Source organism: Equus przewalskii, chromosome 8, assembly GCF_037783145.1.
Source record: "Equus przewalskii isolate Varuska chromosome 8, EquPr2, whole genome shotgun sequence".
Classification (NCBI taxonomy): Eukaryota; Metazoa; Chordata; class Mammalia; order Perissodactyla; family Equidae; genus Equus; species Equus przewalskii.
Window position 1 is genome coordinate 23,533,118 of NC_091838.1, and position 16,249 is coordinate 23,549,366.

The 16,249-nt window shown below is 42.0% G+C and overlaps 1 long non-coding RNA gene across 1 annotated transcript; it reads right to left on the reverse strand.

The window, feature by feature from the left end:
* Nucleotides 1-2,039: 2,039 nt before the first annotated feature.
* On the reverse strand, nucleotides 2,040-7,384 carry LOC139085044 (uncharacterized). Its single transcript, XR_011543028.1, has 2 exons — nucleotides 7,264-7,384; nucleotides 2,040-2,547 (listed from the first exon to the last, which is right to left on the reverse strand). It is a non-coding gene; the product is annotated as an uncharacterized lncRNA (long non-coding RNA).
* Nucleotides 7,385-16,249: the final 8,865 nt, after the last annotated feature.

Below are 16,249 nucleotides of genomic sequence, written 5' to 3' on the forward strand. Positions count from 1 at the left end.
TGTGAATCTTCACCAAAGTGGGCTCTGATTCAAATGAAGTAGCATAAAATGTGAATCTTCTTGGAATGGTCTCCCTTGATAATCAGGTAGAAGCTTTGGTCTTTACCTTCCAGAAGAAAAGTCTTTTCAAGGACCCCAATTTCACACCAGAAAGAAAACTTCTAGAATATCTCCATAGCAGACTCCGTCACACACGAACTGGTTGAGAAATGGTTACTTATCTTTGCAATTTCCTACTTCCATTTGAGGGTGGGTTTTCCCACTGTTTGCCCCACTAGGGCACTTAAACTGTGTTGATTGTTTTAGAAGAACAAAGAGACAGCCCTTGATGATGAGAATATCCCATATATTTTCTGCGGAATTACCCAGTTAATTGTGGTTTGCCATCTTCTGCCTTTGCATAAGAAGATTTAGATTCATGAAATCATCTACTCATCTTTGGAAAGTAAACTGGTTAAGAAAGTAGCTCTGGTAATATTCATTACAGTGTTAAACAATTCTTTTTTTTTTTTCCATTTCCTCGCAGTCATAATTAATTTCATGGCTCAGGTACATGAAGAGATTTAAAGCGCTGTTTATAAAATGAATTAGCCTCTCCCTCATCTTATTTAGAGTTCTCCATTGTGAATATGCTCAAATTGTAAAGGAGAGGCAATTTATGAGAAAGCTCTCTGGTGTCCTTGATTCTGTATCCTCTAGAGGATTGATTATTTAGTCCTCCCCTTCCCTTGGGGCCAGAAGACAGACTATGTAGCTGAAAGACAGCGGCTTTGCCACTTTTTGTTAAAAAGGAATTGTTGTTCAAACATCAAATTTGGGACATTTTGATGAGGCTCAACAGTGGGAGCTGGGGAGAGGCAAGGTGGGTAGAGAGGAGTGGAGGGCTGCGCCTGTAGCTTGTGGGCATGTACGCAGCTTTAGCATGAATGGAGTTGCAAATGCAATCTCTAGTTCTAGGAGGGTGAGGCCATGTGCAGCCCTGCAGAGTCCTGGAAGGGGCTGGGGAGACCTGGTTCTATCCTGCCCCTGCCCTTACCTCATCCTTAACCCTGGAAAATCACATATTGTCTGTGGCCTCCAACTTGCCCAGGAGGAAGATGAGGAGCTTGGAACAGACCAGCTCTAAGGTCTCTCCCACCTATGCAATTCCACCATTTACCACTTTGCCAATTGTAAAACTATTCATTCAGCTAGTCCTTATTTCAACATGTCTTTGGGGTTTGGGTAGTTGATTACATACCTCCATAGGCATCTTTAAAATTATATCTCTTTGCCTGTATTCAGCCATATCATGAGGAACAGGGGGAAAAAACCTAAGTCAGTTACTAGAGCTGCACCGTCCAATCCGGCAGCCATTAGTTACTTGTGGCTATTTACGTTTAAACTTGTTCTTCCATCACGGGAGCCCCGCTGCAAGTGCTCCATGGCCACAAGTGGCTACTGGCAACCATATAGGACAGCACAGATATGCAACGTTTCTATCATCACAGAAATTTCTATTGGACAGTGCTGTAATTAGGAGAAAAATCGTTTCTAAATAAGAGACTAGTTCAGATGCCCAAGACCAGCTACTCTGTGGGGGGGTATTCTTCCTCCTAATCCCAGATTGATAAATCACGATTTCCGAAGCTGTCCCATAAGCAGAGTCATTTTTGGGCAGAATTTAAGGCATCCCAAAGGCCTGCTTAAAAATCCCTCCCCCACCCACTCTGGCCCACCTCTCTCACTCTCCTCCCACCACTGCCGACTTCCTCCTCTCTCTGCTGATCGCTGGCATCTAGTGACCTTGATGCAATAACTCAGGGAAGCAGCAGTTGGAGAGGAGAAAATGTAACATTTCCCTTCATCCAAATGTGCCATTGGTTATAGGGCATAATGTTGTTTGTTTGTTTTTTCGTTTTAACTGTTTGTTTGGAGATAATTTTAGATGTACAGATGCACTGCCACCAAAATGCAGAGAGTTCCTACATACTCCGCATACAGCTTTGCCTGTGTTAACATCTTACCTAACTGTGACACAATGATCAAAACTACAAAAGTCACGTTAGTACAATTTTATTAGCTAAATTGCAGGCTTTATTTGGATTTCACCAGTTTTTTCACTAATGTCCTTTTTCTGTTCTGGGACCCAATCCAGCATCCCACATTGCGTTTAGTTGTCATGTCTCCTTATCTCCTCCAATCCGGGCCAATTCCTCAGTCTTTCCTTGTCTTTCGTGACCTTAACACTTTTGAAGAGTGCTGGGCAGTTATTTTGTAGAATGTTCCTCAATTTGGCTTTGCCTAATGTTTGCCCATGATTAGACTGAGGTCATGCATGATGGGAAGGACACTTCAGAGGTGATGCGTCCTTCACAGTGCGTCATATGAGGAGGTACAGAAGTTCTCTCTGGCACAGTGACAGTTGTAGCAAGTTGAGTTCCTGGGGAAGCAGATTCCACAGGGCTGGTTCTTGTGTCTCACGAATGCGGCCGATGGTGTGGAAGGTAGGAGCTGCAGCAGATAGTACTGGGAGACAATAACCATGGGGTCCTCATTGGATGGATTCTGCAATGTAATTTGGAGGTGTTATTCCTTCTCTCACCCTCCCAGAAATTCTCCAAGATTCCCAATATCTTTTTAATGAATTTCTTTTCTGCTTAAATCAAGCACAGTAAGTTTCTGCTGCTTACAACTAAGAATGTTCACAGATGGAGAAATTGGAACCAGAGGTGCTTATAGGAAACAGACTTTGAGGTAATGAGGGAAATCTGGGATTGGTTATCAGGCCTAGTTGGGGGAGAGCAGAAAAAAAGTGCAGGTAAGGATGTGACTCTGTCAGGTCCTGTAGCATGGTGGCAAAATGATTCCTTGTGACCTGCTGTCCTCCAAATAAAGTGTCCATTCGTAGCAGGCTTCAGGGGAACATATGACTGCTGCCAAACAATGGCATGAAGGCCATAAGGAATTAAAGATCTAAGGGTGGGGTGGCTATCTCTTCAGGGGCTGGACAATTAAAGAAAGCTCAAATATGTAAATTCTTGGCCCAAAGCATAGTCAGAAAATGTGGGACTTTTATGATTGTTAAAATAGACTGTTATTTCTTGATCCCATATATCTGAGGAAGCCAAAAGCCCAAATCACAGTTGGATCCTGCAGGCCGATTAACTACATTGCCAGTTGAATTCATTGCCTTACTAGGTCTCTTATGCAAAATTTAGGGCATTGATTAGGAAAGAATAAAAGCCTAGGAGTTGGAATGGAGAACTGGGGAGGACCCAACGGGCTCTGAGTCCTAGGATCTTCCGGCTCCCCCTGAACCTTCCACGAAGGCAAGGATGGTCCATCCTTTCCTCTCTAACAAAACAACTGCTGCCTTGTGGAAGACCCCCCAAGGACTTCATCTGAACAAAAATTGTCCTTGTGCCCCACACTTACAACTGTTAGAGTTCTAGTTAGCTCCATAACTAGAGTCAGGTCCCAGGATGTTCTGGAAGGTCAAGTATAACACCAAACCCAAGCAGAAAAGACTTACACACCAAGATAAGTAATTTATTTCAGCACAAATATGGCAAATACATATGGAGATGTATCGAGGAAAGAAGTACATATCTGTACACTGAAATAAAATTAATTGATATAGGAGAATTTTCTGGAGAGTCTGGATTCTTGAGTTAGCTCAGGCAGCTGGGAACACTTCCAGTTGTTTATTTGTTTAGTTGACTGATGTCTGTACTCACTAATAGTCCCTGCTGAATGAGATTGAGATGCCAGTAATTAGTTGATAAAATGTAGTTGAAGGAATCCAAAGACTTGGAGTTTGGAGAGAGAGGAATATTGGGAGCAGATTCATCATAAGTGAATAGGTGAAACACATTCCCTCAAACCTTATCATGTCTCCAAATAGGGCCCCAAGGAAACACTCTCTTCATCAAAGCATCAAGGAATGCATGGGTGAGGTGAGGGCCAATGTTTTTGTATGGCACTAGGGTTGCCATTTTCTATAGCCTGGGTTGTTGGTAGTCTTAGAAAACACCCACCCCTGGAGACACAGGACACCACTGTAGTCCTCTAGTCAGAGAAGGAGCCTTTGGAGAATGAGGTAAGAAATAGAGTTTTGACCAAAGTTCTCTTTCAAGGGTTTATGGATTCAAGTCCTTAAACCCTTCTATTACCAAGTGCGTCATCTCAACAATTAGTAGAATCCTCTCTTTGGCTCTCCCTTAAAAGTAGAGTAAAGGCTACTATGGTCAAAGAATTGGATGGAAGTCCCTGAAGCACACTGACTGTCCCTAGCAAATATTAAACCAAAGTATGCTTTATTCTGGGAGAATTGCAGAGATAAGTTCTTTCACCAAAGATGTGGGGGTTGTACAGTACAAAAATCAGCCAAAGCCAGTTTCTGTTGCTTCTCACAAAGGATGCCCATTGATAAAGCAATTGGAACCAGAAGTGGTTATAGGCAACAGCCCTCAGAGTGATACAGAGGATAGATGGGTTTGGGAGAATGAATGACAGCAGATTATCATACAGTTAATAAAGTGGTTTCTCTAATTGCCACCACTCTTCCAGATGTGGTCTCTCTTTACTTAAATATTTAAGACTTTCTATCCAGCTACTGATCTTAAAAGATGCTTTTTTTCTTCACCCCAGTAAGTAGAGAACATGAGCAATTTGTTTTTGCTTGGTTGGGCAGCAGGACCTCTTCATCATCGTGCTTTAGGGCTCTATGCCAAAGGATCACTGATCATCTCTCTTTCCCAAAAGGCACCATGCTAGTCTACTACACTGATAATACCATAAGAGCAGAACTTGGAGAGCAGGAAGTAGCAGGTGCCATAGATGTCTTGGTAAGTTATGGTGAGACAAAGGTACCAGATATATCCCATGAAAATAAAGGCCACATTAGTAAAGTTTCTGAGAGGTGCATGGGGGCATGAAGGGATATCTTCTCAAAAGTGAATATCGAATTGTTGCACCTTGCAGCCCCTAAGAAAGAAACACAATGCTTTGTGAAGTTCTTTGGAGTCTGGAGGCAACATATGCAGCATTTGGTAGTGCTGTTTCCCCTGTGTACCAGGTAACTTGAAAGGCTACTAGCTTTCAGTAGGGCCCAACTCATCTTGAACTGGATGAGTCTGCAGCAGAAACAGCCCATCCACTTGAGCCTTATGACAGTGGATCCAATAGTTCCAAAAAGTGTCAGTAGCAGATGAGGGTACGATATGGACCTCTGCAGCCTCCATATAGAATCACAGCAGGGGCCGTGAGGTTTTAGAAGAAAAGCCACAATCTCTTGGCAAGAATGATCTTTCTTTTGAGAAACAGGCATTGCTACCGGACTCTGATGGATGCTGAAAATCCAGATAAACCTGAACTGCACATCACGGAGTGAGTTTTCTCGCATCCTCCTGGCCATAAATTTAGGCATTCCCAGAAGCACCCATCATTCCAAGCTGAACAGATCCTGGAGGCAGGAGAAAATGAGCAGATGGCTCCCACTCCCAGTCTCCGTCCTCCTGCTACATTATGACCTCCCCTCCCTCAGCCCACACCTGGCCTCATGGAGAGTTCTCCTGATCAGTTGACTGAAAATGCAAAAAATTGATCTGTACATATATGGTTTTGTGCAATACGCTGGTGTCAGCCAAAAAGAAACTGCTGAAGAGTTACACCCAACACAGGGGAGGCCTTGAAGATCGGTAAAGAAAAGAAATCTTCCCAGTCAGTATAACTTTGGTTTCTTTTCATTCTTTATTTTATCTCAAAGGAGACAGGAGCTGAGGTCAGGCTATATGGGCAATAGTTCATTGTTTGGGCATATGGTAAAAAAAAATATATATTAAAGAGTAAGATTTAAGAATTATTGACCGGATTAGGGAAAGAATATAGATTGACCTCTGAGAATAAGCACAGAGAAGGCCATGTAAATACTCACCAAAAGTTCCTCACGGTGGAGGAGGCTCTCTTTAATAAGGTGGGTGTGATGACCTATTCTCTGGGTATCAGTCAACCGCTATCCCCAGCAACCTGGTGCTTATTCAACCGGTTCATGAAGTAAGTAGTCATGGAGGGTGGAAGCTGAGCTTGAACTCAAAAACATGGGCATGCCCTCAGCTGGCTGAGTATCCAACTCATTTGCAGCAGTGACAAACACTAAGTGTCAATATGGTGCCATACCCAGGAGGAGCAGCCAGCCTCCTGGTAGCTGGTTAACTACATTGGATTGTTTCCATAATTGAAGAGGTAACAAATCATGCTCACTGGGATATGCACTTATTCTGGATTTGGATTGTGTTTCTTTCCTTCTTTCTACATGACCACACAGTCTTAATGAATGCCTTAATAATCATGATGGTATCTCACATTCACATAAAATAACTTCTCACCAAAGCACTTACTTTTAAATGAAAGAAGACAGACAATGAGCTGATGTTCATGACATTTGCCAGTTTTACCGTGCAGCCCGCTTCTCAGAACTAGCTGCCCTTAGAGAATAGCAGAATAATCTATTGATGATTCCATTCCAGCCACAGTAAAAGTAGGGGGAAAAAACCTTGCTCTTAAATTGAACCAAATGACATTGCCAACCAATTTTAACCTAGAAAAGTGGTGAGTTCATGCCACTCAACCAATGGCTTAGGGTATACAGAATGTGCTGAGCCAGCCATCAATATGTGGTACACTTTCACCTGTAAATAGGGTGGACCTGGGAATGCCATGACCTCATGATCACCTGCAACCATTTTGTTTTCTGGTTCTACTGCTCTGGGCTCTGTTTAGAGGTCTTAAAAAACAAGGGAAGCATGCTTCTTCCAAGCAAGGCAGCAAAGCTTCCATTGTATTTGGACATGTATTTGTCACACCTGGACATTTCATGATCCTCCTGGAACTGGGGGAAGAGACCAAAAAAAAAGTGTGTGTGTGTGTGTGTGTGTGTGTAGTGGTCATGGTGGTGGTGGGAGTGTTGTGGATTTTGACTAAAGTAATTGATCTGCTTATGAAGTGGAAATGGAGTTGCTGCCCCAGAGTGCAACATGGCATCCTGTATGGATGGGATCCAGGAAATTCCCTGAGATGCCTCATAGGACTGTAATGTTCTCGAAACCTAGAGTCCATGAGTTTTGAGAAGTTTTCTCTCCGTGCTTAAATGAGCCAAAATTGGCTGCTATGACTCGCAACTAAGAAATCTGCCACATTGGGCTGCATGTCGGGTCTATAGCTGTAAAATGAAGGTAAGAAAATTGCCCACCTGCAGGGTAATGGATAAAGACACAGACTTACCTACCAGAGAGTCCTTAAGTCAAGTCGTTGCTGTGCCACTTTCTAGTTGTGGCATCTTAGGCAAGCTGACATTTCCGACCTGGTTTCTCATCTATAAATGAGGAATGACGATGATAGCATCCATATCAGAGGGCTTTGTGGAAATTAAATGAGATAACACACATTAAATGCATACAGTAAGGATCAGCGATGTTAGCTATCATTATCTCTGTTTTCTCTGAATTGATGTAACTCAAGGAAAAATACCTAAAATTATACAGTGTCAGTTATTATTTAGGATGTATCTGCCCCCTTCTTTTCCCTTCTGTGTCATCCTTGATGATGACTTTAACTGGACTTCACCTGTATAAAGGTGGGAGGAAGGACATATTGTGTGCTGGTGGAAGGAATACTGGGGTGAGAGCTATTGCACCTGAGTATTAATACCTGCCTTTAGCTGTTGGGCTGCAAATAGTCAGTTTTCTCATCTGTAACGTCGGGGGGTTGGACTTGATTTCCTCCAGTTTCTTCCCAGCTCCAACATGCTCAGTGTGTAAGGGGAGGACTATAGGCTTCACTTCTCCTGGAGCCTCATATCTCTGGGATACGCCTTGTAATTAAGTAGTTGATAGATGTTGGATAAAATGGAAATTTATTCAGATGCCAAATTTTACCAGCACCAGACCTAATAACAGTTCCCCTCAAATGTTTCAGTCAAAAGAATCAGAACTTTTAATTGAGCTAAGATATAGCAAATACTTAGAACAACTTTGGGATGGCCATGAAAGTATAAACCACGGTATCACACACATCCTGGATGTGTGGAGTGCAAAAAGTTTTCCAAGTTATTTGTTCCTTTTAAAAAATAAGATCTGAAACTGACTTAGAAAAAATGACCCAACCTTTATTACTGACTATATTAAATAAATAACTTGAGGAGGGGCCGGCCCCGTGGCCGGGTGGTTAAGTTCCCGTGCTCCATTTTAGTGGCCCAGGGTTTTGCTGGTTCGGATCCTGGGCGTGGACATGGCACCACTCACCAGGCCACGCTGAGGTGGCGTCCCATATGCTACACCTGGAAGGACCCACAAGTATAATATACAACTATGTACTAGGGGGCTTTGGGGAGAAAAAGCAAAATAGTTTAAAAAAATTTAAAAATAACTTGAGGAAAAAGAAAAGGATTTAGTAATCCCCAGAATGTTGAAAGCAGGATAATTACTTGGGACAGGAAATCATTACTGTAAATGTTTTATCTTTAATTCTGAAAGCTTTCTGAATTTTATTCCTCTCACTATATTTCCTAAGTAAATTTTAACATATTGACTAAACAAAGAATTCTAAAGAGAAAGGCCCAGCAAAGAGTGTATATTTAATAATTTTAAGTAATTACATCTTTGTAAATTACAACTCTTCTATTCTTGTCATCCTCAGAGGTATACTGAAATGACAGTAAGAGAGTGATCATTAAGTACGTTTCAGATGTTATTACACTTAAGAATAGGAGAGATGTCTTGAATGAAGGACCCCCTAACTAAGGCCATGATGCTTTCATAAGATTCTGGGGGAAAAACTGTTTTCTAAAGCAATAAACTGGCATTTTTTTGGAGACAATATGATCATCTACTGGGGGTGGGGGGGAGGAATCAACAATAAGCCCTTAGAACGAACCAAGAGTTCAGCAAAGGTTGTGAGCGTGATGAACCTACTACAATCAATAACTGTTTTGCAGACCAGAAAACAACCAAGGAGAAATTTTAATGAAAAATAAAATCATTCATTCATAATAACGACAAAATCTATGAAGTGGCAATGAATTGACCAAGAATCCTGAAGTCTTCTGTGGAGAAACCTAAATTTGATGAAGAACACAGATGATGATCTGGAAAAAGTGGGCAGATAGCCTATGCTTTTAGACGGATGACTTAACACTTTAAGTATGTCGATGTTTCTAAATTAACCCACGATTTCAATGCAACCATAATCATGGTTTGAAAGCCAGTTTTTGAGAAACTGAAACTTACATTAAGATGTATGTGGAAAAATAAAACATCTAAATTCATCTTGAAAACAGTAAAGAGAGAGGATTTTCCACACTGGATAGTAAAGCATACCGTAAAGCCATAGTAACAACAACAACAAAAAAGTGTGATATTGGTGCAAGAACAAAGAAGCTAATGGAATATTACACACACACACACACAGAGGAATTTTAAATGTGATAATTGTGGCACTACAAACCAATGGAGAAAGAATGGCATTTTTAGTAGCTGGTAATGGGGAAACTGGCTCATTGTCTGGAGAAAAATCGCACTGCATCCTTAGGGAACAGCACACACAAAGGTAGATAGATCCAGATGGACAAAAACCTAAATGTAAAACTACAAAGTCAAGAAAATCTAGGAGAAGACCTCTCTGATATAGGCTCGGAGATTGACTTTCTAAATAAAATCAAATTAACCAGAAAAGGGCAACCCCACTGGAAAAATAGGCAAAAGAGCTGAAGAGGCAATTTCCAAAATGAAACCAAAAAGGCTAATAAACATGAAGAGGTGCTCAAACTCTTGGGTAATTAGAGAAATGAAAAGAAAACCACAGGACATAAATTCACATCTGGCAACAATTAGAAAGATAGACAATGGCAAATGTTGATGAGGACACGGAGACAGAAGAATGTTCATTCCTGGCTGTTGGGGGGTAGACTGGTACAGCCTTCCTGGAGAGCAACCAGTCACTGCTCAGCCACAATAAGTGTATGCACATATCAGTGACCCTGCAGTCTCATTCCTGGGTACAAATCTTACAGAAATTGGCACACTAGTCCATAAGAAGACATGAATGAGGATGTTCTTTGCAGCATTCTTTGTGGTAGGGGCCAACCTGGTGTCCATCACCAGGAAAGTGTGTACCTAAAATGTGGGGGGTGCCTGCACATGTGGTAGGCTGAATAATGCCTCCCCAATCTGTCCCTGTCCTGACCCCTGGAACCTGTGACTGTTACCATATATGGCAAAAGGAACTTTGCAGATGTGATAAAGTTAAGGATCTTGAGATGGAGAGATTATCCTGAATTACTGGGTGGGCCTTATGTGGTCACTATGGTCCTCATAAGAGGGAGGCAGGAGGGTCAGTGTGAGAGAGGGAGATGTGAGGACAAAAGCAGAGGTTGGAGCGATGCGTCTAAAGACAGAGGAAGGGCCACAGCCAAAGATACAAGGAGCCACCAGAAACTGAAAAAGGCAAGGAAATAGATTCTCGTCTCAGAGCTTCCAGAAAGAACCAGTCTGACTGATATCTTGACTTGAGCCCAGCAAAACTGACTTCACACTTCTGACCTCCAGAGCAGTAAGAGAAGCCATTTGTGCTGCTCTAAGACACTAAGTGTGCATAATCTGTTACAGCAGCAAAAGAAACTAATACACGCTGAGATTATACAAAAGTTAGAAGCAACGTAGCAAATATACACATAGCAACATAAATTAATCTTAAAATTTTCAATGTTAAGAGAAAAAAGTTTAAAAAAAATCGTGTTCATGGACTGGAAGACAATATTATTAAGATGTCATTCTGCTCAAATTGGTATGCAGATTCAATGCAATCCCAATCAAATTTCCAGCAGGAGTTTTGTAGAAATTGACAAGTCGATTCTAAAATTTATATGGAACTACAAAGGAACTAGAACACCTAAAACAACTTTGAAAAAGAAGAATAAAGCTGAAGGACTTATATTACTTGACTTCAAGACTTCTTACAGAGCTACAGTAATCAAGACAGCGTGGTTCTGACGTCAAGAAGGACAAACAAATCAATGGAACAGAATACAGAGTCCACAGACACCACCAGAAGTGTGAACCATTAAAAAAAAGTTGATAAATTGAACTTCATCAAAACTGAAAACTTCTGCTCTTCAAAAGACTCTACTAACAAAGTGGAAAAAAAGCCATAGAGTAGGAGAAAATGTTTATGAACTCTGTATCTGATGGAGCACTTGTATCCAGATTATAAAAATAACTCTCGAAACTCAGTAATAAGAAAACAAACACCTTCCTCCACAAATGGGCAGAAGATTTGAATAGACACCTCTCCAAAGAAGATATACAGATGACAAATAAGCACATAAAAAAGATCCTCATCTCCATTAGTCATCAGAGAAATGCAAATTAAAACCACAAGGAGATACTACTCTGTGCCTATTAGAACGTCTAAAATTAAAAGCACTGTCTACACCAAGTGTTGGCAGGGATGTGGAGAACTGAAACACTTCTGGTGGAAACTAAAATAACACACTACTTTGGAAATACGTTTGGCAGCTTCATAAAAAGTTAAACATACAACCACCATATAATCCAGACATTCCATTCCTATGCATTTATCCAAAAGAAACAAAAATATACATCTATTAAAGAACTAGTACATGACTCTTCATGGCAGCTTTATCTGTAACAGCCTGAAACTGGAAATAACCCAAATGTCCATCAGCAGGTGACTAGGTAAATAAACTGGTATATCCATACGATGGGATACTACTCCACCACAGAAAGAAATGAACTACTGATACACATGACATGAGTGAATCTCAGAAACAATTATGCTTGTGAAAGAAGTCAGATCAACAAAAAGAATACAGATTATATGATTCCATTTATGTAAAATTCTAGGAAATGCAAACTAATCTATAGTGATAGACAGCAGATCGGTGGCAGCCTGGAGATAAGGGAGTGGGGAGGGGCAAGAAGAGGGGTTACAAAGAAACAAGAGGAAACTTTGGGGGGTGGGTGATGAATATGCTCATCACCTTGATTGTGGTGGAGTATGGTTTCACAGATGTCCAAACTTATCCAAACATGTTTAGATTTATGCCTCAATAAGGCATAAATAATATGTTAAAAATAAGATAAACTCACAAAAAGTTAAAAAGTAGAATGGGATACATAACAAAACACCATTTACATAACTAAATATATGTATGTGCACACAAAACAACACACGTTTTGAAAAAATACAAGCAAAACTAAATACAAACATATATATGATATGATAAACACTAGAAAGCTGTCTTCTAGATGGTTCAGAGCTGAGGGACTAGAACCACAGTAAAAGAGAATAAAGAAAGAAATGAAAGAAGAGAGAGACTTGTATAGATCCACGAAGAATGACGGACACAATGAACTCAATACACAGAAAACAAGAACACAGAACTCAAATATACAGAAAAAAATTATTTTCTCCTTATTTATCATAAAAACAAAGTTTCCTGGGACAAGATAAATTTTTGTCTCAATTCAAAAAGGGAACATTGCTGAGACTTTTATGAAACAGATGCCATAATTTTTGTCTCCAAAGGGAGATAAGTTACATTTTAGCGCTTTGGGAGGTTGACTTGTGGCTTGCGTGTGCCACATCTCTGACAATCCTGCTAGAAATCCTGCTAGTAGCAAATCTGGCCATTCAATGAGGGCATAATTACCTCGATGTTTATAAAATTCCATCACACCCTATATGTAGGCCCATTGCACAGATGTTTAAGTACCTTCAAGCTGTTTTCATATGTACCGCAAATAATTCCAAGCTGCGGTTTCCCTTTAAATAAAGCCAACAGCAACCAGAGGATCTGGTTGGCAGAGGGCCTTCCCTGTGTAAAACATCGTTTACTTTTAGTTTATTGCAGAGAAATGTGTGTGTGTGGGTGGCTAGAAAATAATTAAAAGTGTGTGCTTCCTTATAACATGCTATCTCCATAACTGAACTTCTAACCTGACATAAATACATTGCATACTGTAACCTGTTTCTCCTGATTATTAACCTTGAGCATGGCAACCTATAAATCATCGCCGAAACAGCTGGCGCTCAGCATTGCCCCAAAGGTATATGATTACGATCGTTTTATATATATCTTGGTATGCAGACATGAAAAATTCATTGAAGAGGTTGGTTTTGTAAGACTCATTGTAATGAATTTTCTCAAAAACATAGATCATGCTTAAAATAGGTGTCTGCTTATTATAATGCAGCCATTTATATCTTCTTGAATTACCTTGCCCATAGCTCAGCCATTTTCTTAAAGTCAAACACGATGATACCTACACAGATTTACTGCAGTCACTTTGCACAGCTTAAAAGTAGAAGTTTGCTTTTTTTTGTTTTTTGTGTCAATGCCTATAGAATCCAAGGGTACAGATTTTTTTTTAAGGGAATCATTTGGAAGGTCATTCCTTAAAGGCATCCCCATTTACTCGGATTTGTCAACCACAAACGCATGGAGTATAGAAACCCCAAAAAGTGTTATGCTTCTCGCAAGTCACCAAAATGTTCCTCTACTCTCCGCAAAATGGTCCATATCAACATTTATTAGAATAATCAAATTTTAAAGCTAAAAGGGCCCTCAGGTGTCACTGAGTCTTCACTGTGCAAATGAAGCAGCCCCAGGGAGGGGGTGACTTCCTCAAGGTCACCCATCTGGAGAAGAGGAGGTTCCAGGTTTGGAGCCGTGTTACAGGTTTGTCATAATAACAGAATAACTGCTCAGGCAGCGGTTTGCTAGGCGCGGGGACAGTGCTACGTGGCTGACACATTACCTGGTTGAACCCTCTCTGCAGGCTCCTCCAGTGGGCACCATTGCCAGCATCATCGCTTCCACTTTACACCAAGGGAAACAGGCTCAGGTTTCGGAGCAGCCTGCCCAGGGGCACACCACTGGTAACTGGCCAAGCGGGCTAACCACGACATTAGACAGCTTTCTACTTCCACATGGCGGTTTTTTACTGTTTCCTTTTCTGATGTGGTTGGCCAGACTTGTAAACTACTACTATACGAATTCATAAAAAACACAGGGCATTAGTTTGCTAGGGGTGCTGTAACAAAGCACCACAGACTGGGTGGCTTGAAAAAGACAAATTTATTCTCTCACAGTCCTAGAGGCTAGAAGTCCAAGAGCAAGGAGTCGGCAGGGTTGGTTTCTCCTGAGGCCCCGCTCCTTGGCTTGTAGATGGCCACCTTATCCCTGTGTCTGCACGTGGTCTTCCCTCGGTCTGTGTCCTAATCTCGGCTTCTTATAAGGACATTGGCTGTATCAGATTAGGGCCCACCCACAGGACCGCCTTTACCTCAGATATCTCTTTAAAGACCCTATCTCTAAATACAGTCACAGTCTGAGGGCCTGGGGTTAGGGCTTCAATACAGGGATTTGTCGGGGAGGGGGGGCGGGGAGAGGACAGACATGGGGGGACGGGGGCACACAATTCAGCCTGTAACACACAGTATGCCTTTTTCTAGTGGAAAACCTACACATAAAAACACCTGATTAACTGTGGCAGTGACCCACATACCAAAAAAGAGAGGAGGATTGGCACAGATGTTAGCTCAGGGCTAATCTTCCTCAAGCAAAAACAAACAAACAAAACCCAAAGAACCCCACCTGGTTAAAAACAAACAGGCTAGTTCTTGTAGGTGTATAAGTCGTCATTGTTTACCAGGTGTGAGCTGTTAACATCAGCAAACCTTTTGTCTCTGTGTCCTTTTAAACCAAGCTTTGGAGAAGGGCTGGTTCCTGGCGCAGGCCTTGTCTGCTTGGTTTCATCCTCTGCTCAGAGCCTGGGACCGCATCCCACGCTCCGGCCGCGCCCAGCACAGCCGAGCCCGCTGCATCCGTCGCTGCGGCGCCCGGAGGAGGCGCTGCTGGGTGGGCCCAGCGCTCAAGACTGAGCAGCGTGGTAGCAAACAACGTGGTGGACTTCGTAAATAAGAAGACAGAAATGCAAACTCCTCAGAAGGCAAGCAACTAACGCCGAAAGACCTTTTTCCTTCCACCTCACCTTCTTCCTCACGGGGATGGAAAGCTGAGGGCAACTGGCCAGGGCCTATTTTGTTCTGATTTGACTTATATCCCGAAGGGCGAGTAGGAACACCGGTGCGGGGCCTGAGCGTGCCGGCGCAGAGGGAGTGGTGACCGCGGCGCTGTCTGCCATCTGGCAGAGGCGGGCACACCTGGGCGACCAGCAACGTGGGTTAGCTTGGCAGGGATGCCATTCAGGTCCCAGGGCCAGCTCCCAGAAGCCAGCCAGGGAGAAAAGGAGTCATTTCTGCCTTCTAGCTTTGTGTGAGGACCAAGGGGAGGGGCTCAGAGGTTTGTTGGATTGCCCTGAATTTCTATGCTTATGAATGAGGGACAGAATTCATCCACTAAAAACAAACACATACACTCAGACAAGGACTGGGCAGATACAATGGGGACAACCTTCTCTGTGGTACCATCATCATGCTCGGACAGTATGCACAATAGCTGGCATTGTGAAAGTGTTTATTTTGCGCCAGTTCTGCTCCGTAGTTCTTCACGCATTGTCTCATTCGGTCTTCGTAACAGGCCTATATGGTAGCTGCTACTACCATCCGCACTTTGTGTGCAGGAGAAGAGGGAGGCAGCCATGACTGCTGGCTGTTATCCAGCGGAGAGACGAGTCCCCTGTCTAGGAGGCATTTGGGGGAATACTCAGTTTAACTGTGAACTGATTTTTCCTCTCCAGGAACTAGTCTTTCATCAGTTTTCCATTTCTAAGTGGCATTAAAAGCGATCCCCAATCAACTCAAATCTAATTTTCTGACTGTCTTTCCTACTATCCTCTCAAAGACACAGTCATAGATGCTTTGAGGACCAGATGAAACTTGGGGGGGACTCTTTCCAGAAAAATACACACACAATTGTGCATCCAACTCCAGGGGATTTGGGGCAAGCTTCATCTCCCTCCCATAAAGCCCATCCATGGACCCAAGTTAAGAATTCTTGTTTTAAAGCACTATTTTTCAAAGAGCAGGCCACTCCCCATTATTGAATCATGAAATCAATCTAGAGGGGAATAATTCATTTTTTAATGAAATAGATTACAGTAGAAAAGATGAGAGTGTATTCAAGGGAGTAAGAATATATTGTATTTTACCAAGTTTTGAAAAAAACTCATATCCAAATATGAATACGTACCAGTCCCAGGGCTAACTGTATTTCTGTTAGAGTTCA